Here is a 24,140-nt window from a genome sequence, read left to right as displayed (position 1 = left end):
GCAGATGTTCAATGGAATCAATGATGCAGAAGCCTTAGTTATATAGGTTGTATCCAACCAAGGATACAATGGCCTGCTAATCTTAAAAAATCTTTGTGCCCTACACACGCACCTTGGCTGCTGTGGCTTGAGCTTCAAAGGGGAGAAAACTGCAGCCTGGGCATCAAAACCCTTCAGGCATTTCTTGCCCACAAAAGGTGAAAGACAGCCCACTGTCTTAAGAAAAAGCAAAGCTGGGGACACAACTTAAAGAATAACTGTACAGAAAAATGGGGACAGAGAGACCATGCAGTTACTGCAACAGTGATTTCATTAGACATCTGTTATGGTACATGTAACCGACATGACTGCAATATGCTCATCATAACTCACTGATGCAGTAGCTTTAGCTATATGATTACCATAGCTTATCCAACCTGGGAGGAGGAGGATGGATTAAAATGCAGAAGCTGCTGGAGAACAGTCTTAGCACAGCCAGTTCTGGACCTAGAAAAGGAATACTTGTATTGTCGTGTAACTGTATGCACAGAGGGCCTACCGGCTGCCTATAGAATGCTTCTAGAGTCCACCCTTTTTCAGCATGCCTTTTAATTATTTTGTAGCATTCAAAAAAGAGGTCAGAAAAATATTAGTAACCCCTTGCAACAATTTCACTCTTATCAAACCATTAAGAGTACCTGTGTAGAAGAATGACCAAATAAAAGCTCAAAGGAGAATTCAAAACCTCAGCTTTGACATCCTCCGAATACCTCAGATTATGTGCCAAAGCAAAACATCCCATAGCATTAGCAGAAGCTGCAGCACTGAAGAGACAGAGAATGGACACAACACACTTTTACAAAAACCTTTAGAAACTGAGCTGCAATAACAGGATTCCGAAAGAACCTGCCTTCTGAGGGCAATGTAGCAGAAAAAGCTATGCAGACTGTAAACACAAGCTAGCATGGACTTCAACATACGAGTCTTTTTATTAACATCATGTAATAGTGGCAGGAGTACGCATGCAATTCTAAAAGAGAAGACAAGCATTACAATTTTTATTTCATTTGGACACATTGCACAAATGTGATTCTTTTTTTCAATGTAACATTGCATATATTGCCAGATTCCTGCCTTTACTGAAATCATTCCTCCAGAGCATTACTCTGTACATATTGAGCTCACAGATTCAATTTACTTCTATGTAGCTTACTCCTTCTCTTTTTAGAGATCCTACTTCCAGTTATTTTACCTTCTTTACAACATTCAACAATTTGTTACTGTTGGTTTTGTTTTTTTATTTCCTTTTGTTTTTATTTGGCAGCAAATAGCATTAAATTTAGTAAGGATTCACTGCGTCTAGGCACTTCAGTTTTTTATGTCCCACCTCAAAAGAATCATGCCCCCCATAACATTTCAGAATAAATAAATAAATAAATAAACAAACAACAACCTGAAGGGAATTTCTAAAATCTATTCAGCTAAGTCATATTCCCAAAAAAACATGTTCCCAGCTATCCCTCCCTTTCCCCATCACATCTCCAGCAACTGAGGTCTACCTATGCAAAACTTCTCTGAAATACATTTCGGGTACAAAAATACTTGTGCAAACACTTCCATGCAAAAAACCTAAACCTTCAACATTTTGTTGAATACTTGGAAGCCATAATGTATCTGCACATTTGTTTTTTTCTTATTGTTCTTTTCCATTCTCATTTCTAGTCTTTACTATAAAGATCAATTATGACATATTAGATATCATACATTAAATTTTATCTGCCCTATTAATTATACTTTTTTTTTACTACAACTTCTAGACTGAACTATAAACTCAGCCAGAGATGGTCTTTATTTAAAAACACACCCCATCCTTTTCTCTACACTTATAAGGTTATCATGCCCTGGCAGGAAAGGCAGTGTCAAACCCACAGTCTAATCTTCAGCATGGGCTTTTCCCAACTCACAATTTTCCCTCCCCATTTGCTCCAAATACCTTGGTTCCTTTGTTGATTTCCTCCAATAAATTCTCGCCCTCTCTTGGCTATTTTCTGTGCTCCTACTAAAAGTCATCCACATCAGTAAAATCTTTTTTCTATCCCCATATTGGCTTAGTTCTCAAAATATTTTCTGCTTCTTACATTACACACATAAAAATTCTGAAAGGTGTTTTCTGTTTGCCTTATGTGGCTGCATCCTAAATCCTATTCTCCGTTTCGTAAAGTCCCCCTTTCAACATCATTTCTCTTCACTTTGATATGTAGTGTTCTGCTTGTGCTATATGTATAGCCTTAACTGTGTAGCTCTGAAGTATCCCTTCAGATCTGGTAAATCTAAATCACCTTCGTCCGAGGGAGAAGTAACTTATCCTACTTAACTCTTCCCTTTTTTTCCCTCCCAATTAAATTCTTTCAATTCTTTAATTATGATCCACACCTTATCACTTGGGTCATAAAATTATGCCTGACCTGTGTAAAATAATAATGGAACTAGAAACATTTTCACTACTTGTACCTTACTCCACAGTCAAGAGCTTTTAACTTCTCACTTTTTATATTATCCTTTGTTTAATCTCTTCCTACATATCCTTAGATAATAGAATCATTTTTAATCCAAACTGCTAAATACTTAATCTTGCGTCCAGATAAATAGGTGTATTGTCGAACCAATTCATGTGTGGCAACACAGTTTACTGGTATAGCCTTTGCTGTATCCCCATTAACTTTATATTAAAAAAAATAAATGTCCCATGGTATTCCACAACACTGAAATATCCTGTTCTGTATTTACCAAAAACAAAATATCACCTGTAAATAAGACAGATTTTTCTTGATTCACATACAAGCAACATACCCGTGATTTCCGAGTTCCTCATTTTCTTTGCCAACAGCGCTAAACATAAGGCAAAACAACAAAGGAGAAAGAAGGCATCCCTGCCTGGTACCTCCTTTCAAAACCAGTCTGTCAGAGAGAAGCATTTCCTAATTAACTCGCTTATTATACCAGGAAGTGCAAATGATGTTACTGTCCCAATCATAAAATCTCTATCAAATGCCTTCTCTACATTAAGACATACCAACAATAATGGAGTCTTTCTGAATTCCTGCTAGTAATTTCATATCTTCCATTCACAATATTCTCATATTCTTCAGAAATCCACCTTTTGTTACATTCTCCTTCTACTCCCCCGATACGTCTTCACTACTGCGGATCAGATTCCAGTCCCCACCCATGAATAATATTCCCAGCTGGAAGCCAATTCCCTCTTTCATAATTCTCTTAAGCTCCTTAATAGTAGTTTTAGGTGAAATACAAGTACATGCCAAAGTACTCTTCCTTCCCTGCCAATAACCCATTACCACAAATCTACCCTTGTTGTCTATTTTCCTTCTCTAGCACCATTGCAGCCCCTCTTTTCCTTTGTCCCCATTAATGTAATAAACATTCTGAAATCCTCTTTGCCAAATTTACATGATCATTTCTATCCCAGTGCGACTCCTGTAACATTACTATTTGTACCCACACTTCTTTTTGCTTCTTCTTCATACCTACAAAAACATTTATATTCCATGATATGAGTGATATTATCTGTGTGACTACCTTATTGTCACATTTTCTACATGACACTCGTTTTGTTGAATATATGTTTATACCTTGCAACTGGCATGTATGCATTATTGTTTGCTAGGCTGAACTTGTATGCAATTGCAACGTTTCGTCCCTATTTAGGCCATGTAACATTTCCCCAGACATTTAATTTCAAACAAAACATTTAAAAATGAAACTTTACAGTTAACACCCCATCATTTTCATCTCAGAACAATCACACAACTATATACATTTTCCAAAAAGGAAAATTACCCTCAATATATGGGCAGGCAGTTTAAACTTCTGAAGGCTAGAGAGGAAAAAATAAAATTCTCTTCCCACACCTATCAAAGGCTTTACCATCTGCATCAGAAGAATTCTGACTAGCATGGACCTAAAGCTTATTAGCAGAGGGAGAACAACTAGAAGAAACGGAAACAGCTGTTGGGTCAGACAAGAGATAAGAAAAATAATTGCTAAACTAAAACTTTATAAAGTCAAACTGCCTTCTTTGGGACTGAGGACTGATTATCTGGTTACTGGAGGCCAAGTAAAAAGCATCCCCCAAGGCTGGTATAACTGGTACAATGGAAGCAGAGTGTGGCATATCCACTTGCAACATGACATAATATCTATCCCCTTACGGAAGAGGAAAAGTCCAGCTGTTCCTACTGAAAAAAAAAAAAAATTACTCCTTCTGGGCAGTCTTAGAAAAATAAAATGAGAAGTCACTTTCCTCAGAATCAGAATTTTGGACATGGAAAGAAAACACAGAGGAAGCCCTTTTCCTGTCCTTGTCTGAATCATCAATGAAGCTTCAGAAACTATGGGAGAAGAATTGTCCATAACAGTCACATTTCTATTCTTTCCAAAGGATTTATGGATGTAATAAACCCCAGCCACAGTAATCTTTAATAAAAAGAAAGTTATCCAATGAAATCTATGTAAGTTTTGTTTTTTGATCTTGGGGACATCCCTATGGAGGGAACAGACTCAAGGGTGAGACTTCTCCCCGAGAAACAGGTCTCTTACATGACCACTCTGGGAAGGACCACCCAATGAAGCTCTTATGACCAAGAAAGTGACTCTCCCATGCCAGGCAAGGACATATAAACAGACAGAGCACATGGCTAACCCCGAGTCCATGGTGGCTGAACAGGATTCCAGAAAAAAACAGCTAGTGGCCTGAGAAATACCAGTAGCCATTACAGAGCAGGTCAACAGCAAGTGAGGCACTGACTGAACCCATGGTGTAAGCAAGGGTTCTAGAGAAGTTTTCTCTTAGGTATAGTAAGAGAAGGAACCAAAAGATTTGTAAGTGAATTCAAGATCTTGCGAAGAAAAGTCCATTTCCCAGTAAGAGCAGCTGGAAGAAGTCAGTCATTCAGAAGATGAGCGGTCATTAAAGTGTTAACTAGCAGCACACACACTTAAACTTCTCCAAATAAACACTATCTCCACTAAAACACACAACACAAATGCACCAATAGTACACTTTTTTGGCAACAGAAAATCAAGATATACCTGTAAAAACAGACTGCCAGACAGCAGTCACTCGACACACTACACAACACAGTCAAAATATCACACTAATGCTGGTATTCTTAAAGAGACAAAGTATAATTTTACACAAAAACAAGAGTGTGGAGTCTTCCAATAACAGCTCGTTTCTCGCTCTCCCAGCATGAAAACAGAATCTCAGCAGAGAAGGTCAGTAGACTTGTATTTACTGGTAAATTTCAGTAACTGGCAAGTAAGTGCACTGCCCGGATGCCAGGAATAAAGAATACAGAAGACCTGGAAAAAATCAGCTACAAAAAGTGAGGGAGAAACATTGACTGGGGAAAGTTCTGCAGCTGTTCAGCAAAAAATCAATGCAACCTTTAGACATGGACTTCCAATAACCTACAAGAAGATACAAGACAACTGCATATAGACTTTGTTAAAATAAACAAAACACTGACAGTATAATCAACACAAACTACAAAAGGCTGGAAAAAATGGAAAAAGCTTTAAACATATATTCAGATGAGATGATAAAGCTGCAAAAATCAGACGTTGAAATGAAGATAAGGCTGGCTGAATAGGAGACTGCTCAGGAAGAGATGTTTCAAAAAATAGAATTACAGGACAGAGCACATAGGGAAAACCTGAGAGTTTCAGCTATACCAGAGAAGCTGGAAGGAACAGACTGCATTAATTTTATGAAAGCACAAATACGCAACTGGACTGGTATTCCACAGCAGGAGTTAGTTGAATGGGCACATAGTGTATATGCTCCAAACCTAACTATAAGAAAGCAACTTAGACCTTTAATAGTAAGGATGCAATACTACCAGCTGGAGGAGTTGATTCTGACAAAAGTGTGGAAGAAGGACAAAATACTAATAGTAGGAGACAGCAGAGTGTTTGTGGAGAATGATTTACTCAATGTACACCAGGCATGAGAGAAGTAAATTCATTCCACTATTCAGAGAATGTCGAGAAGCAGCTGTGAGATTCAAACTGCTGTATCTAGCTGTCTTCAAGGTATTCTTCCCTGAAGGGACAAAATCATTTTTGATGAAGTGCGTGCTAAGGAGGAAATACAAAAATCTGACCAAAAAAGCATGAGCTGTGAAACAGAAGGATGTTCTGCTTCTTGTTCTTCTGGTAATAAAGACCACAGAGAGACTGCATCTGTGAAACTTTTTCCAGTATTTCAATGGAAAATGTTGGAGAGAAGGAAGGGTGCACGAGAGTTGACTACAAAAATCAAGAGTACACTGGAAATGAAGGACAGACAGGATTTGGGTGATGGAGAAAAACAGTAATAAAACCAGTAACAATGTGGGATTACAATGCAATTATATTTATGAAATATGACAGAACAAGAGAATATGGAAATATTGGACTTCTTCAAAATGTGTTGGATTTGTTGGGGACTCCAGAGTATATGCCCTACTTCATGTTATTAATGTTTGGAAAATAACCAAACGGATAATCCTCCACAGCCAAGCAAGCAAAATAAATCCACCGGAACCACGATAGAATCCAAAAATTTTAATAAAAATCCACAAAGCTTAGTTGGTTAAGCGCTTTCACTCGTCAAGCGAGTTTCATCAGAACAATGATTAAGTGCGCCTGTGGTCAATTTATATAAAAAATGGTGCCAAAATAGCATCAATTAATACATATAAACTTTAAAAAATATAAATGTAAATAAGTTCATCTATTTGCAAATACAATGAACTTGCTAAAATATTATAAAACTATTAAGTGTTCCCTTTACATTTATATTTTTTAAAGTTTATATGTATTAATTGATGCTATTTTGGCGCCATTTTTTATATAAATTGACCACAGGCGCACTTAATCATTGTTCTGATGAAACTCGCTTGACGAGTGAAAGCGCTTAACCAACTAAGCTTTGTGGATTTTTATTAAAATTTTTGGATTCTATCGTGGTTCCGGTGGATTTATTTTGCTTGCTTGGCTGTGGAGGATTATCCGTTTGGTTATTGTGTTTGTTACTTTTGAGTTGAACCAAACGGTCTTTTGCATATTCTAATGTTTGGAAAATGGTTTGTGGAGAGGAAGAGACAGAAGAAAGCCAACTGTAAGTAAGGAAAACACTTTCTTAATAGTACTGTATTTGTAGTGCATGGTAAGTGCAATGGGGATTATAAAACAGGTGGTGTTTTTCTTCTTCTCCTCTCTTCTCTCTTTCTTCTTGTACAGTTTTGAGAAATATAGGCAATGCAATAATAAAAAAAAGAGCCTGGTTAAAAAGGCATGACAAAGTTAAAGTTAATGTGCCTTTTTTCAGTCTTCCATTGGGAAATGACTGATTAGTTTTAAGAGAGAGCAAGCAAATGAAAAAGCATATTAAATATTATGACACTTTTCTCCTAGCAAATGCATGTCTGTATACTAAGTAGCAAGTCTGCAGCTGGTCTTCATGTCTCCATGGTGACAACCTAACTGGACACAGTCTGGTGGAAGGGGATTGGGCTAGGGGGGAAAAAAGAAAAAATAGAAAATGGCTAGGACATAATTTTCTCTGAAAACAAATCAGCAGTTTTTTCCAGCTGTGAGAGCCTTAAAGATAATATAAAACCAATTAGACAAAGTTTTTTTCATTTTTTTTTGTTGAAATGCAATGGGGATACTAACAAACAGGGGCTTTTTTTTTCTTTTTCTCCCTTCTCCCTTTGTTCAGTTTTAAGAAATGTAGGTTATGCAATGAAAAAAAGGATAGGAAGAGTCTGGTTAAGAGTATGACAAAAGAAACATCGGTGTGCTTTTTCCCATCCTTGTACAGGGAAATGACTATGTTAAAACCATAGGCACTATCCAGTAACACGTTTACTACAAAGCATGTGAATGAAAAAGAATCTTGAATACTATAATTTTTTTCTGGTAAACAAGGTGCCCTTAGCAGTTTTGTGTCGGGATTGCATGTCACTAGAAGACAATTTGATAAAGAGAAATGACTTTGAGAAAGTGTTTACTGAAAGCATTCAAGTGTTTTCTCAGCTGGGAGAGCTATAAAGATAGTCTAAATCAAATAGCACTTACTAATAGCACAGGCTATACAATGCATCTTAGCATGATTAACCTTTTCTTGGTTAACTCTAGCCTGTCTGGCTATCAATTTAGAACTTCTGCTCTTATTAGGAAACAAAAACTTCAATATCTGAAGATGTACATAGTTTTGTGTGTTAAGTTAATACGTTTTAGGGGGGTTGGGGTTGTTTGTTCTATTTGAGAGCTTTCAAAGTAAACAAAAAGTTATGTAAGATGTGGCATAGGCACAAATGGCTAAGACAAGAAACAACTATATAAAAAGACCAGCCTTCCAAACTGTATATGCATGCAACATAAAAGTTGCAACTAGACATTCAACAAAAAAGCAGTTGTATATTTATTATTACCACCTTTTATGTATAAGAAAATTATGCTTTCTGTAATGCCTTTACATCTGAAAGGTCTTACAAATAAATCTAAGGAAAAAAAGAGCAGTGAACTATATTAAAATCTACAATGCAGGAGACACATCTGTAAAGAACTGAGCATATAAATTTGATAATGAAAGGTTTTCAGGAATGTTATTCAGTGGAATATCTGTGGCAAAGAAAAATAGGAGTACTAATATTGATTGCAAGAGGAGCTCCAAGAGGGGAAAAAAAAAGATAAATCATGGAAGACACATAGTACTAAGGGGCTACTGGCTAGGGAGGAGGACTATACTAGCATGCATTTACATCCCACCTAAAACTGCTATAATGGAGCCTAAGAAAATTCTGAGAGAAACAATACACTTTCAGCAAGGAATAGATTTTTGAAGAAATTTATGAAAATTTTATGCACAGCAAATGTGAAGTCACTGCTAGGAGTTCAGAATGAATTTACATATTATTCACTGAGATACAAAAACTGGGCTAGCTGGATAGATTTTATGTCACAAGAACATGTGCATTTAATTGAAGGTCTTTAATCATACCCAATAACTATTTCAGATGATGTGCCAATAATAACTAAAATAAAATTGCAAGGTAATGAAACAAATGAGACACTGGTGCTTTTCCACCTATCGGTTCAAAAGAGGAATTTAAGGAATGGGTTTTGGAATTAATTCAGAGAAGATAGAATTTTCTTCTGAAAACATAGCTAGGGAGTGGGATAAAATTAAAGTGGAGTTTAAAACTAGAGTGGAAATAAAAGAAAGGGAGATACGGTTAAGTAACAAGAATTACTTAAAAGGCTTGACAAATCTTATAGGGGGAATCTCTCAGAAGAAAAGGGGCAACTGCAAAGTGCTAAACAAAAAAATAAGGAATGACCTCAATAATATGCAGGAGGTAAGAAGGATTCCTGTTAAAAAAAAGTTGCTTATTATAATTCTAGAGCACAAAAACTTTTAGTACAACTCCGCCAACATAAAGTGGAAAGGGCTGTCACCAAGCTTAGGGAGCCTATAACAAAGGAAGATAAGCAATCCTTTAGAAATATTAAAAATATTTCGGACATTTTATGAAAAATAGTTTGTATAAAGCAGAGAAATATGGAAATTGAGAAAAGCTACAAATGGAAGTGTTTATGGAAGAATTAAATATGCCAGGGTTAGAGATATATGAGGCTCAATTACTAACAGGATAGGAAGACATGAGATAAAAATGTCTATGTATAACCAATCTCCAGGAAAGTCCCCAGGAATAGATGGTATTCCTGTGGATGCTTGGAAGTTAGGAGAGAAAAAAGTGATAAAGATCTGGAAGGTTTTGTTTAACAGTATTTTAAGCGGAGCTGAATTACCAGCATCCTGGAATAATCAGTGGTAGTGGTAATACCTAAAGAGGGTAAAGATCCATCTGATCCAGCTTCATACAGGCCTATTTCAATACTAAACCACGATTATAAAGTGTTTATGTCTAGAATGGCTAAGAGAATGGCAAAAGTGATACCAAAATAGATAGATATGGATCAGTGTGGTTTTGTGGAGAGGAGGCCAACATTTGACAATATTAACAGAACACTGATGATCCACAGGGAAGCGGAATGTAGGAAAATACCAGTTTTATTAGGGGCCTTGATACAGAGAAAGCATTTGATAGCACAGACTGGGACTACTTCATGAGCAGGGCAATGGAAGCATTTGCTTTCCCGGAAACAATTATAAGGTTGATTAGAAGTATATATGAAGGATCAGAGGTGAACATTAAAGTGGGTGGGGTCCTCTCGGATAACTTCTACTTGAGTAGAGGAACCAAGCAGGGTTGTCCGCTTTCCCTTTTGTTGTCTGCATTACATTTAGAACCACTGGCAAAGAAAATAAGGGACTGGGAAATTCAAGGATATAATTGTTATGGTAGTCAGGAAAAGCTGGCTCCATTTGCAGATGATATTATTTTACACATGACAAAACCAGAAAGGGACATGACAGTGTTGTGGAGCATTTTAAAACAGTTTCAAATCTTCTTGGGAATACAAAATTAATGAAGCTAAAATAAAGGCAATAACAGTACATTATGTACCCAAACACAAATTGGTCCAACAATATCCATATTTATGGGGACATGATACAATGAAGTATGAATTAGAAATGACTCTGTTGTGGTAGCTAAAGATATGTGGGAAGAGACTAAACAGAAGATAATACAAAAATTCAGAAACTGGAAGCTTTGTTACATGGACATGGATGCTAAGATACAAGCCATTAAAAATGTTTTTAGTCCCTTTAGTCATATACACAGGTCAGGCATATTTTAATCTAACAAAGGAGATGCTGTGGATAGCAAAATAAGAGTTGAAGAAATTTATCTGGGAAGGGAAGACAGCAAGGTTCAATTGGGATAAGATGATTTTTCCAATAAACAAGGTGGACTAGGATTACCCAATTTGAGGGCGTATCGAGCTAGGATTACCCAATTTGAGGGCGTATTTTAAAGCAACACAGTTAAGGCTCTTATACATAGTACAAGCAGAAAACTATAAATCAAAGTAGAAAGGAATGATGATGATACAGGGAGGAAGCTCAAGGAGAGGTTGGAATTTTGGATGCAGACTCTTAAGAACAATTATCATCATACACAGTATTATATTCATAAAATAGCAGGAAGTATTCTAACAACTAAACCAGCACAAAAATGGAGAAGAGAGAGTTTGCCGACAGGGATGACTGTGGTTAGGGATACAGATAATAGGAAAGAGGGGGCTTGAACTTATTGGAGAAAACTGGCAAAGTAACCAAGGTATTGGCAGCAAATAACTAGAAAATGCAAGGTAACAGAATGGGAAGAGGCCAGTAATTTATTTGGACTGCGGGTTAGAGATTGAAGGCAAAGTATATGCAAAGAGATAGAAAGAGGGGGCTCCTGAATGAAAAACCATCACTGGTAGAGTTTTTAATGGAATCTAGAACAGAAGTTGCCATTAAAAAATGATTCATTAGTAAAGCATATAAAATATTGCATGATAATTATAAGAATCAGAGGAGCTTAGAAAGGATTGAGACGAGAGATTGGATAAGCAATTCACAAAAAGATTTAGGATCTTTGCCTGGAAGTGTTCACATAGTTATTTTTACGCCCCAAGTAGACACCAAAGAATTTTTCCTCAGGTGGATAGCAAATGTTGGAGGTGTGACAGGCAAGAAAGAGGTAGCTGGGAACATATTTTTGGGAGTGTAATGAGCTGGCAGACTTTAGGGATTCCCTGCAGACCTCTCCTTTTGGAGATGATTGGTGAACAATTTGGATCGACTGGGGGAAATTGAGCTACGATACAGAATCGAAACTGCCTAGACATAGCAAAGCCTTGCGGAGTCTAATTATGGTGGCTGCCAAAAAAGCAATTACTAGAAAATGGAAATCAAAGTCTAGACCAACTTTACTAGAAGTAGTGAATATAGTAAGAGAGATAAAACAACTGGAATTGGAATCTTTAGAAAAGGGAAGGAGCAAACTACATAGGAAAAATGGGAATTGTGGGAACAATATATGCAGAGCAGAAACGAGGTTTAAGAGGCAGGATTTGAATGAGCTATACAATGCTTAACTGACAATGACTGGATAGACAAGTTGTAATTTTTGCAACTACAGTTGTTTCAGTGGTGCCTGTGATGTATAATGTTTGCAACTAAAGTGGTGTCATTTTGTTCATTTTTCATGTATATAAATGTAAGACTGCCCATGTCATAAGTGAAAATTTAATAAAGATGTTGGTTGGAAAAAAAAAATAAGTGTGGGAAATGGGGACGTGTTTGTGAACAAATTGGAAGAAAGAGCTGACCATAAATCTTATGAAGCCTAGGAGTAGCACTCTCAAGGGCAGCAAGAAAGAACTGAAGGACTATGGCTCCCAAGCTGATATTTTCTTCCTCTGAAGCAAAGCCTGGGAGCATGCATGTGTGTGTGTGTGTGGGGGGGGGGGGGGGGCAAAGGCTTTCAAAGACTGGCCAGTTGTTAAACCTTTGGAAAGATATAACCCATATAGCTAAGGCTACTGCAACAGTGATTTATGATAAACATCAGTGGACAGGTTCAAGCAGATTTAACTTATGACACTCACACATATGGTCGTTTACATCAGACTAACATAGCAAGAAAGAACTCAAGATGGCACTAGCCAATTAACCTGTATAACACTAACTGCAAGGACATCCTCCAGCTGTCAGATGGTGAAAGACTGTGGTATTCCTGACAGTCACAAGCTTCTGGATGGCAGGATGTCCCAAAAATTTAGTACTTCAACACTGACTACAACAAATACTTTAGATTATGAACTATGGAATGACAGTTCTGGGTCAACAATACATTTGATGACTGCAGTACATGAACAGTATTGCAAATTGATTACATTCTACACAGAGTTGTACATCACACCAGGTACAACAAAACATTACAGAATTAATACGGTCTGTACAATAAAAAATTATGTCAAAACAAGAGAGAGAGATGGAATTTGATACTGATAAAGGCTGTGGAAAAATAAATGTACTTCAGTCATTTTCTGATGCAATGCATCATACAACAGACTGATTTTTTTTGCCACGAGCACTTTAACATATGAAAACGAATTGAAAAGCATGTAACATGGTTTCTCTCAATAGAGTACAGCAACGTTAAAATCCTAGCAGACAGAACTACACAAGCATGTGTTTTATAATCCAAAACTATTATGGAGCTTAAGAAAATTTGGGGGAAAAAAATCCATGCTGAGATTTGACTGTGGGTGGGGACAAGAACTTGGTTTGCCATAGTGAGGATGTATGGGGGGGGGGGGTCCTATAAGTGAAAATATAAAGGGAGGGTAGATACCTGAAGAAATCAGGTATGGATGATATGAATTCAGTAGTAGAGACTAGGATAGAATTTATATAATATTTGCCAAGGTAAGACAAATGGATAGTAATTATATTTCACAACAGCATGAATATTCGAAAGGTATTTCAGATCATATACCATTTTAAAACTAAAGATGCAAGGTAATAAAGCAAAACTGAGGCACTTGTGCTTTCCTGCTTAACAGAGGAATTTAAGGATTATGCAGTGGAAATGATTACAGTGCTGTTTGTCAAGATAAAAATCTCTTCAGAAGGTTTAGCTAGTGAGTGGAATACAATGAAAGTACAATTTTAAAACAGGATAAACATAAGAGAAGGAGAGATGGGAAAGTAATAGGAATTGTTTACAGGGGTTGACAAAAGTTTAAAGTACTGCATAATAAAGGGAATGTCATAGAACAGGAACAGAACTGCAGAGTGGTAAAGAGAAAATGAGTAGCTGAACAATATGCACAAGTTTAGAAAGTATGCTGTTAAGCAACTACTTTTTGCTAACTTCAGAGCGCACTTTTTTAGCATGATGGCTTAGGGATGTTGCCAAACTTTGGGAACATAATACATGGAAAATAGTCAGAAAGTCTGCAAACATATTGGAGACGTTTTATGAATTTTATAGAAAGCAGAGGAATATTGAAATAAAAAAAATATTCATAGAAGACCTAATTATATGAAGGTTAGAGGAAAAGGAGGCTCAACAATGAATAGCCAAGACAGAAAATGAGAAGAAATGTAAATGGTGATGTATAAATCAATCAATTGGGAAGTCTCCAAAAACAGATGATATTCCAGTGACAGTCTGGAAACTGGGAGGAGAGAATTTTGTTTAACAGTATTTTAAAAGGTGAGGAAATACCAACATCTTGGGATTATCAGCTGGTATTTTATGAGTAGGGCAATGGAACATTTCAAAAAATCATCAGTACATTATTGAATTTCAAAACTCAAATGACACATTTGCAACTGCACTAAATGAAAAAAAGAAAAGAAAAAAGGAGAAAATGTATATAAAAAGGAGTTTTAGTAGGGGAGTCAAGCTCCTGCAAACATTAGTCTACAAGTACTAGTTCTGAATTTCTCAGTCTTGGGGTTAAAGTACAGAGTAAAGTCCCTAACCACAAAGTTCAGCTATTGTGGAGCTCATATTAAAAGATAAGGCTTGAAGAGCTGTGCACCTTATAGAAACACTGAGCCTGACATAAAAGGGTATTATATTAAAATTACTACTCTAAATTAATTAAAACAAAATGAGAAATCCTACCAACAAACACAAAAGTTTTATGGTGAAAACCCACATTTATCTCACAGAAGCTACATCTGAATACAAGGTACTACATGGAAATAGGAACCGTTTACTATCAAACAGAAATGGGATGACCATTCCACCCCATGGTCATACCTGGGGTAGGTCATACCATGCAATCTGCTGTGAATAACAAAGCAAGGAATCCAGTAAACCTGATCAGATGTCCTCCAACTTTTGCTCCTGAAAGAGAAACCAATGGGCCCTAGCTATTCATACACAGTACTTCACAACTGTAGTCCATGGCACCACAAAACTCTAGTTTTGGTCTTGTTTCTACATTGCAGAGCTGAACGTAGAAGGACTACCATATAAATTGCCTACTTAGCTCAAGGCAGCTGAGAGAAGATTACTGTGATATAGACTTCCGTTTACATATTCACCACAAACTTAATCAATGGATAGTCGCACATCGCCCACACGGTCTTCCCTCAGAATATGTCACCTTTAAAACTTATGAGACAACTGGTTAATCAAGGCTCAACACAAGCGGTGTACAATGAAAGATTATGCCAAAGCTATAGGGGCATGAATTTTAACTACAATAAAGGCTTGTGTCTCAATACCTCCTCTCCACGTTTCTACTGCTCCTGTGGAAACAGCCTTGATTAAGTCTCAATACCTCAATTTACCTGAATGGAGAAGATTAAATGATTTCAAAAAGAATACTCACACTTCTCTCTTAGCAGAGACAAAAAAGCTAGTGCATTCTTAGATGCAGGATTTACTACAATAGTCCTAGAGGAAAGAAGGGGTGGATTTGACTGGGTGATCACCACAATTTAAAGGAGATTTGCCATGCACCAAAATGATCAGGACTAAGGACAGAGACTTGATCATTACAGACTTGAGTTGTGACAGTAGCCCTCAGTAGTGAGTGGAAGCTCACAGCACACTGCAAGGGTGTAGGCAGCCCCAGAGTGATGTGGATACTCCTGTCAGACAAACAGGGTCAAGTTTAAGGGCTCAGTATAAATACCATCACTGCCTGGATACTAGCAAAGACACAAACCACATCCATGGCTGTCTGGATGATTGCCCCTCCTCAGATCAGCTCTTCCCTCTAGATACCTAGTTCAGAGAAAACAGATAAGTTCCTCTTTTTAGGCTTTAAGCCTACTGGTTAGTAGGGACAGAGACAAAAGATATATATTATGCACAGTGACTGAACAAATAATTTAGTATAACACATCGTTTTATGTGCTTTTTGCAATGTATTAGAATTTCTGATTTTTATTAATATTTTATGATAGGATACCAAGATAGTTGTATCATAATTCAGAAGCAGACCATCACTAACAAGCAAACAGCATACTGCTGACCACGTGGGAGTCTACCCAAAGAAGAAACATATGGGATACTTTAAATCATTGACATCTTGCAAAACTCTAGGCTTACACTTAGTTTATAAGTAGACACCATGAACATTAACACAGTAGACAGTCACACTACAGCAACAGAAATATATTTACATCTCTACAAATATATATATTTTACTACGATAACTTCCAAGACTCCACATACTTCAGAGGAAAGCTTGCAGCAGCTAGACATGGAATGTAAATTAAAACATCTCAAGAGATATAATGAAACACTTGGCACACAAACCATTAGATGAATACTCAAGGATTAACTGAAAAGAAAAACAGTGATGGCAGCTAGAGATAACAGTGATCATAAAATGAAATTTATGGTGACTGCTAATATATTATTCACATTTTAAGTGCTGTTCAATATCACTCTTGATTGTGTGAACAGAGGTATAATGCCCCCTTTTTAAGTTAAAGTTGCACAATATTGTTCTTACAAGCAAGATATTTTCTGTTCAAATTGCTTTTACTTTCAGGAAGGCTTGTACACAATAGGGTATGTATGTTGCAGAGTTAAGAGTAAGGAAGAGGTTACTGAACAAAAATACAGATTCAGACGTGAATGTGGTATCTGTACTGCATGAGAAATCAGCTCGGGTCCCTAGAGATCTAGAATACTTAACTAATCCTTTCCTATGCCATCTTCCCATTCTGAATTCTTCCCAACTCACCTGCAGATCACAAAAGGCAATTGTATCAGCACAATTCATTTATTTTACATTTGTTTTCCGGGAAAGTCCGACTGGGTGAAACCCGTTTTCAGCGGAGGCCTGGGGAGAAAAGCTCCACATACAATCAACAATGTAAGAACATATATTATAGTTTACATATACATAGGTTACATTACTCCATAGAATATAGATTGCCAAGACAGATATATACACAGTTCATACAATTAAATACGCATAATACATATGAATAGTCACACATCTCAATTGATTTTCTAAGTACAAAGCTTAACAAGGTAAAAAAGCAGTCATTCACATGCAATTTTGTTATATACATTACTTTTCAGCTAAAGATTTTAGGAACTGTATGACTGCCAGAAAGGTTCAAGTAGTTTTGGAAGTATGAGAATAATTAGTGTTCGAATTAGGTATCAGAAAGAAGGTAGACGGAAAAAGTATAAGGCAGAAGAACAGCTTAGCTTCACCTCTGTGATTAGTGTAGGATAGGAATGAAATAGTATTTTGAAAATTACAAAAGTGACTTAAGTTTTGATTTACAGAAAATGAGGGGGAAAGTAGTAAGACAGATGTAGAGGTTAGTTTTCACAGTATTGTTTGTATAGGTAATAGGCATGCTGCTGAGGGACTAAGCTAACCTGGACTGTTAAATGAGCAGAACCATGCACTAGATAAATGGGTTTTGAGTAATTTTTAAAAATGAGCAGAGTTAGAAGTGGATCTAATAGTTGGAGAGAGTGAGTTTCAGATTTTGGCTACATGAATTGAGAAAGAGAGAGTCTCCAGCATTATTCTTAACTTTTAATAATGATTTATTATTGGAGCTAATAGTCGGTTGTTGGAATAAGGTTTGATTAGGATTTGGAGAACTGGTGCTTTTTTTCTGGCTGGTAAAGTAGTTTTTGAGCAGTTGTTCCTACGTCTGAATTCTTCAGGTTGGTGAGTATGAGTGAAGTATAAAGGTGTAGAGAGAAGGTGTGTTCTTGCAATGTCTGTCCTAGCATTTATTGCTGGTTAGGAATTGTAGCTATAAAAAGTACCTAGTTTTTTTATGTACTTTCTTTATAGTTTGGGATATGTGTTTGTCAAAAATTTCCTGTTGTTGTGACATCCAGTAGTTTTGTAGAGAATACTGGTATAATAGTTGTATTACCTATAATCTTAATGAAAAAAAGAGGGATGGGGTCACTGGTTCTAGTGAGATGGAAGATCATACATTTTGTTTTACCAGTGTTAAGTATGAGTTGAGATTCGGAAAGCAAAGAAAAACTCCAACTGAGACACACCAAGCAAAATGTAAAGTGCAAATGCAAAGCTTTCAGGTGATACACTTCTTCAATGCTAACAACATCAAAGACATTTAGGACAATTTATAATACAACTGAGATATAATCACATGACACAACCAACCAATAAGAACAGTTAAAAAGACAGCACTAATAAAATATGCAAAATTAAACAGCTTTCTGCTATCAACCTCCTTCTCAGTTATCTACCGTTTCAGGAAAAAGAGTACTTTCTAATTTACTGTAATCTGCTCTGGCAGTGGTTCTCTTCTTTCTTTGAAGACAGAGTCTCACTGCTGCAAATATGAGAAGAGAGCAGAGTTTTTTCTTCATAACTCTTCACTTCCTGCTTATATAAATATACACGATATACGGGCAAGGACCAATGTGCACAAAGCCAAGCACAAAAGAATGGAGCCTTGTCTGCAGGCTAGATAACTCAAGTTCACCTACTGGACCAAGATGCTGAAAACCAACTTGAGAACCAATGGGAGTGAGCAGCCAAAGCTTGCTCATTCACTCAGACGCAGTCACAGTGACATCTGGTAGACTCATGGGAACCAGTTTGAGTACTGGGGAGAGGGAACAGCACTGAAAGCCTGTCAAGGAATGCACAGACAGCCAGCCTTCCGGCAGGGAAACATATGTATGCAGTGGACGACATGCTATAATTAGTAAATATGGAGGTAGTTTGTGAATGGAAGTAACTGACCCCTACCATCATCTGATCCCCATAAAACCGTCACAGATCTGGCCTGGCAGATTCAGTGTGTGCTTAACTGGAACAAGTTAAATATATTATTGCAATTTTTTTATTCATCTCGGACATCTGAAGACTTCACAGTCAAAGTAGTTATAATTGGTGGGTATAGACGTAGTCTGTGTTTGAAAGTGCTCACTGCTGCTGCCTAATCACAGATAGCAGCCATTTATCTAGCTTGGCAAGAGCAGTCTCACAGAGTTTGTGTGAACATGTTGAGAAGGGTGCTGGATGTGTGTGAAATAACTGCCATCATGGCTTTTGTTGATATTTTCCAGTCATCTTTTTAAAGTAGGAATAATCTATTAAAATGGGAATATTTAACAGACTGAGTGGAAAGGGCTGTTAGTAGTGTCTGTGTTGTCTTATGAACATAGTGGGGAAAAAGTCTTGACTTTGAATGTTACTTTATTATAACTTCACAGCATCCTTACTACAAACGTCTGCACATTTGCTGTGGAGCATATCCACATATTTTAATTTTTCTTACACAGGCAAATGTGTAAGACACTGTCATAAGTATTGACTATAAGCTAAAATTTGACATCCACATTACCCAAACCATTAAATCGGTTAACAAAAAACTTGGATCCATGTACAGAATAAAAAACTTCTTAACCCCCTTGACCAAACTACCTATTGCCCGCATGCATCTCCTCTCCACCCTACTATATGCATCCCCAGTTTTTTCCTTCCTCAATAAACGTGAACTTAACATGCTCTCTCTTGCTTATAACCATATTGCTAGATTCATAACAGGTTCCCCATATCGCACCCACCACTGCCTTAACCTTAGGAAACTCAGTTGGTTGGAACTACCCAATCTTCTCAAACTTAACCAACTCACCGAAGCCTTTAAAATAATCCACCATCCCGACAGAACTCCCTCACTGTGTAGTATTTTGACCCCCTACTCCAACCTTAACTCCCTTAGATCAGCTAATAATGTCCAGATCTTAACAACTAAAGCTAAGAACTCGGGTGGTGATGCCCTGTATGCCAACTCCATTGGAAAGCCCTGGAACTCCCTGCCAAACACCCTTAGACTCATGACCTCACATAAACAGTTCAAAAACAACCTCAAAAACCATCTTAAGCAACAATGGCTATGCCCATGCACAGAACCTGACTAACTTATCAAATCTCCTGTACTCATAATTTGCCCTGATAACTTAGTTACCTAGACCATTATTTTCACTGTGTTTATCCTATACAACTAGTTTGTTTAACCTGTTGCTTTGCTACTTGTGCTTATATTAAGTCTATGTTATTTCCTATTCTTATATTGTAAATGTAACTTGCTCTCATCATGTATTGCTATTATGCTGGAGCTTTTCTCCCCGGGCCTCTACTGAAAAGGGATATGTATCCAGCTGGACTAGCCCGGTCAACAAATGTAAAATAAATAAAATAAATAAATAAGTACAGCTGAACAGTGTGAAACTCTACTTTACATTTGGTTTCCATTGGTGAGGGTTTTTATGACTGATCATGAGTCTGCAAGTGAAACTACTGTCAGGAATAAATGCATTCTAATTTGTTACTGCTCAATGTTCATACTATTCATAAAAAATCCACATGTGGAAGCCAAAATGGGAACTTTAATACAAAACAGTAAAGGTAAGCACTTTCATTCACAATGAAAGTATGGACTTCAAGAAAAGGACACTTCTGACTCATTTAAATGCTCAATGACATAGGACATAAATGTTTAAAAAAAACTGAAAGTTCACACTTTCATCATAGAAGTGCCCCTATCGAAACTGTCAAAAATAACTTCTAGATTACCAACTTAATACTCTACTGATTTCAGTTAAAACTATATACACAGAGTTAATTTAAACCAGGTAGATTAAAAAAAAAGTATCTAATCTTAACTGCCAAAACTAACTCATGCCCCTGCAACAAGGCTTCAATGTCCCCTCCACTAATACCTTCTACAATCTTCTCTAGTACAAATACAAAGCATGCAGGGCATTAAAAAAGACCTCCGCAACCAACAGGATGATACCATACTAGGACAGTCAGTTCCCCCTCTTTGAATACTTCCTTGACTGCTTACATAAAGCATTTCCCTGTTTGTGGCCCCAGTCTAATGCAGCAGATTAGACAGGTATTCGGTAATGCACAACAAATGATAAAAAGAAGGGACTCTCTGACATCAGCTGAGGAAGGAACCAAAAAAAAATTCTAGATAATGTCTAACTTTTGCTAAATATTTAATGTCTGTAACACACTCATATGTATCTGTATGTGTATATACATACATACATATTTCATACAAACACACACACGTGTGTGTACATATCTCTTTGGGCAGTGGTTGCATACTGCACTACAAACTGTCAAGTCACTGCCCACTTAGTGTCTCCATCCTAGGTTCTTCTGCCTTCTGAAGGATAGCAATGGATCCAGAACTTTCCAATGTTCTGCTGCACCCTTTCTTGTGACTACATAAATGGACGATATGGTAAACTGTTTTCTATCAAAATAGCCATTTACTACTACTGCTAAGCCTGTGGCATCAGGATGCGTTCCATCTGGCAAAATGATCTCTTATCCTATCCTACATAGAATGCAAGTCATTTGATACTGCTGTTAATAGTTAGTGTACAAACCATTACAATTTACATTATTCCATCTTACAACTATGTTTTCTGTAAGACTATAATGCCCGCAGCATTAAGCAGAAGCCATGTAAACAACCTTGACTGAATATTTAACTGCACTAGGACATCAGTTTGTATTCATACATACAGACTTCATCTAGATACAGCAATTAAACTATATTGTCCATCTTCAGAATGACCCAATAAGAGTCTTGCATTCTGTTATACATTCCTAAATGACAGCTGCTTATTGGCCATCTTTATAAACTGCCACCTGAATCTCATCAAAAAAATTGGAGTGCATGAGTACAAGGTAAAACATTATGACATGGGGAGTATAAACTGAAATAAACATATTTACAAACAACTAAGTGATCTTTTCATTCAGCTTACTTTGTGTCTTAACAGTTTAATGACTCCCTAGATTTTATGAGATTCTAACCCATAAACTTCAAACTGATCCATGCACCCCCCCCCCCCCGACAGCATGCAGGCCTACAGCAATTAAGTCTAGTACAATACAGGTTTATCCATTATTTTGGAATACTTTTACTTAATCCCTGAACTCTTTACACCGGTAAGTAGCTATGGCATGTTGAAAATGTCCCAAAGCTTTACAGGTGGGGAGAACCTTGGTGGAATATCCCATATAGCTTAGGCTAGTGCAGCAATGATCCGATAGGCGGAGGAGTTACATACTGACTCCTGTACTCCCCTACAAATTCAGGGCAGTGCCTGATATGCTGAAGTTTATGACCATGTATGTTTTTTGTTCCTTCTGATTCATTCTCACTACCCCAGTGCCCTCATCCACTGCTGGGTTTACCAGCCTCTCTACTGCCCCAGAACTCTCTCTCTGGTCTAAGGCTACAACCAGCATGGACCTTAAGGGTATACTGGGGGGAGGGGGAAATCATCTAATGGGGGATTTCTTTTTCCTTTATGGATCTACCCCTTGGTATCCCCCCCCTTCCTCTATGGACCATGCCTCCCCACATGGAATGCCTAAACAAACACCTGATCAGTTAATCAAGCTTGTGTGCTGTCTGTGTCATAGTTACGACTTTATCCCTCTACACCACAACACTGGCCTGCCCATGTATCTTTTCATATCCCTCTACACCACAGCACAACACTGGCCTGCCCATGTATCTTTTCAAAGTATTACATGGGCAATGGTTTCTGCCTAATCTTTTATCCAGCATAGCATTCCAGTCTGCCAGTTGAAGCTCATGCACTATCTCACAGTTTGGGACTCTGCCATCTTTTTGCTCACAAGGAGAGCCGATCACACTTGAACTCTTCCACATGTTTGGGCGAGGTGCAGGAGCTTCGGGGTGAGAGTGCAGCTTGGCTTCACCTGCAGGTACTTTTAAATTCCCTATACTTGTACCCACTGTCCAATTTTAGTTTCCAATTTCCCAGTCATAACATAACCTTTCAGTAGTTTCACACACTGGTTTGTGACTGCCTGTTTTCCCCCCTCACCCACTGTAAACCAGACATTGTGCAGTCACTGTTGTATATTAGATATTTTGCTTCTAGGTCTTGATCCCCTTGATCATTAGTAAATACAATATCCAGCATTTTTCTCTTCTCTGTACTTTTCCATCCTAGTTGACTGAATTATTCTGTCAAGATACCTCTGTTCTTACTAGAACACCCCACAACTAATCAGTATTCATAGTCCTGCACTACAGACATATCCATTATTTTACCTATTCTCAAACCTCTCTCTTTCAGAAGCTGGTGGTCAGTAGATCTAATGGGCTGCCTCCACCCCTTTTCCCTCTCATCTTTCTGCTATGCTGAGAATTTCTGATGGCCTTATGGTTCCTATCTTCTGTCTTCTAATATCAGTGTACGTTCTGCTTAATGTAGACTGTTGCCCCTTATGTCCTGCCTTAACATCCATTACCTAGAGATCTCCATATCTCAGTCCCTTTCATCATTTGTCAGTGTATCTGTCACAGACATACACTGTACAAAGCCATCACATTTTGTTCCTGATCTTGTGGCATTACTCAACATGACCCCCTCCATCCTAGTCAGTCAGTCTTCGCAGTCATTTCCTGTTCTTTTTTTCCCCACTCATCATAGGACTGATATTTTAATCATAGTCCTTTCTGGACTGCTACTCCCCAATTTATTTTCTGCCCTCCCTGATGGTTCTTGTATCTGTATTTGCTTACCCATATCCTTTTTCTGTCCTCCTTAATCCTCCATTCAGTCTACAGGCAATCCCTCTTCCACCTCAATTTAAGGGCATAATCATCCTGTTGTACCTTTGCATTCTGACCTTCAGCCAGGCTGCCCCACAAACAGGTTAAGTTAATTAAATGACAAAATCACCCACTAGTCCACACTCTCTCTCACTAGTATGCTTTGCAAGGTAAACAACCCTGTATAACAAAGGGGGAAAAAGTTAATCTACTTAAACTTACCCTCGACAGGAACCTGAAAAAAACGTCTCAGAACAGTAGATTATACAATATACATTATGGCATGATTGCATATAACAAATTATTTACTTTAGCCAAGTAAACAAACAAAACAGACAGTGTGCCTAACTACTGCATATCTTCCGAATGGGAGAGGGAGACGGACAGAAAGCACGAGCACCTAGAGAGAGTCCAGATACACCCAGGATTTGCCTGCACATCAGTAATTGCCAGAACAGAAAGGAAGTGGTGAAATATCCTGTGAAGCTCATAAGACACACCTATGTTAACTCTGGAA

General features: G+C 37.5%; 1 protein-coding gene across 1 annotated transcript in view; it reads right to left on the bottom strand.

The window, feature by feature from the left end:
* METTL15 (methyltransferase like 15) overlaps window positions 1-24,140 on the bottom strand; it is a 1,979,089-nt gene that overhangs the window by 1,779,302 nt on the left and 175,647 nt on the right. The window lies entirely within an intron of this gene.

Source organism: Protopterus annectens, chromosome 17.part0 (assembly GCF_019279795.1).
Source record: "Protopterus annectens isolate FY-2018-M chromosome 17.part0, PAN1.0, whole genome shotgun sequence".
In the NCBI taxonomy this organism is placed as follows: domain Eukaryota; kingdom Metazoa; phylum Chordata; order Ceratodontiformes; family Protopteridae; genus Protopterus; species Protopterus annectens.
The sequence above is the reverse complement of the archived record's forward strand: the minus strand, read 5'-3'. Positions and strand labels throughout refer to the sequence as shown.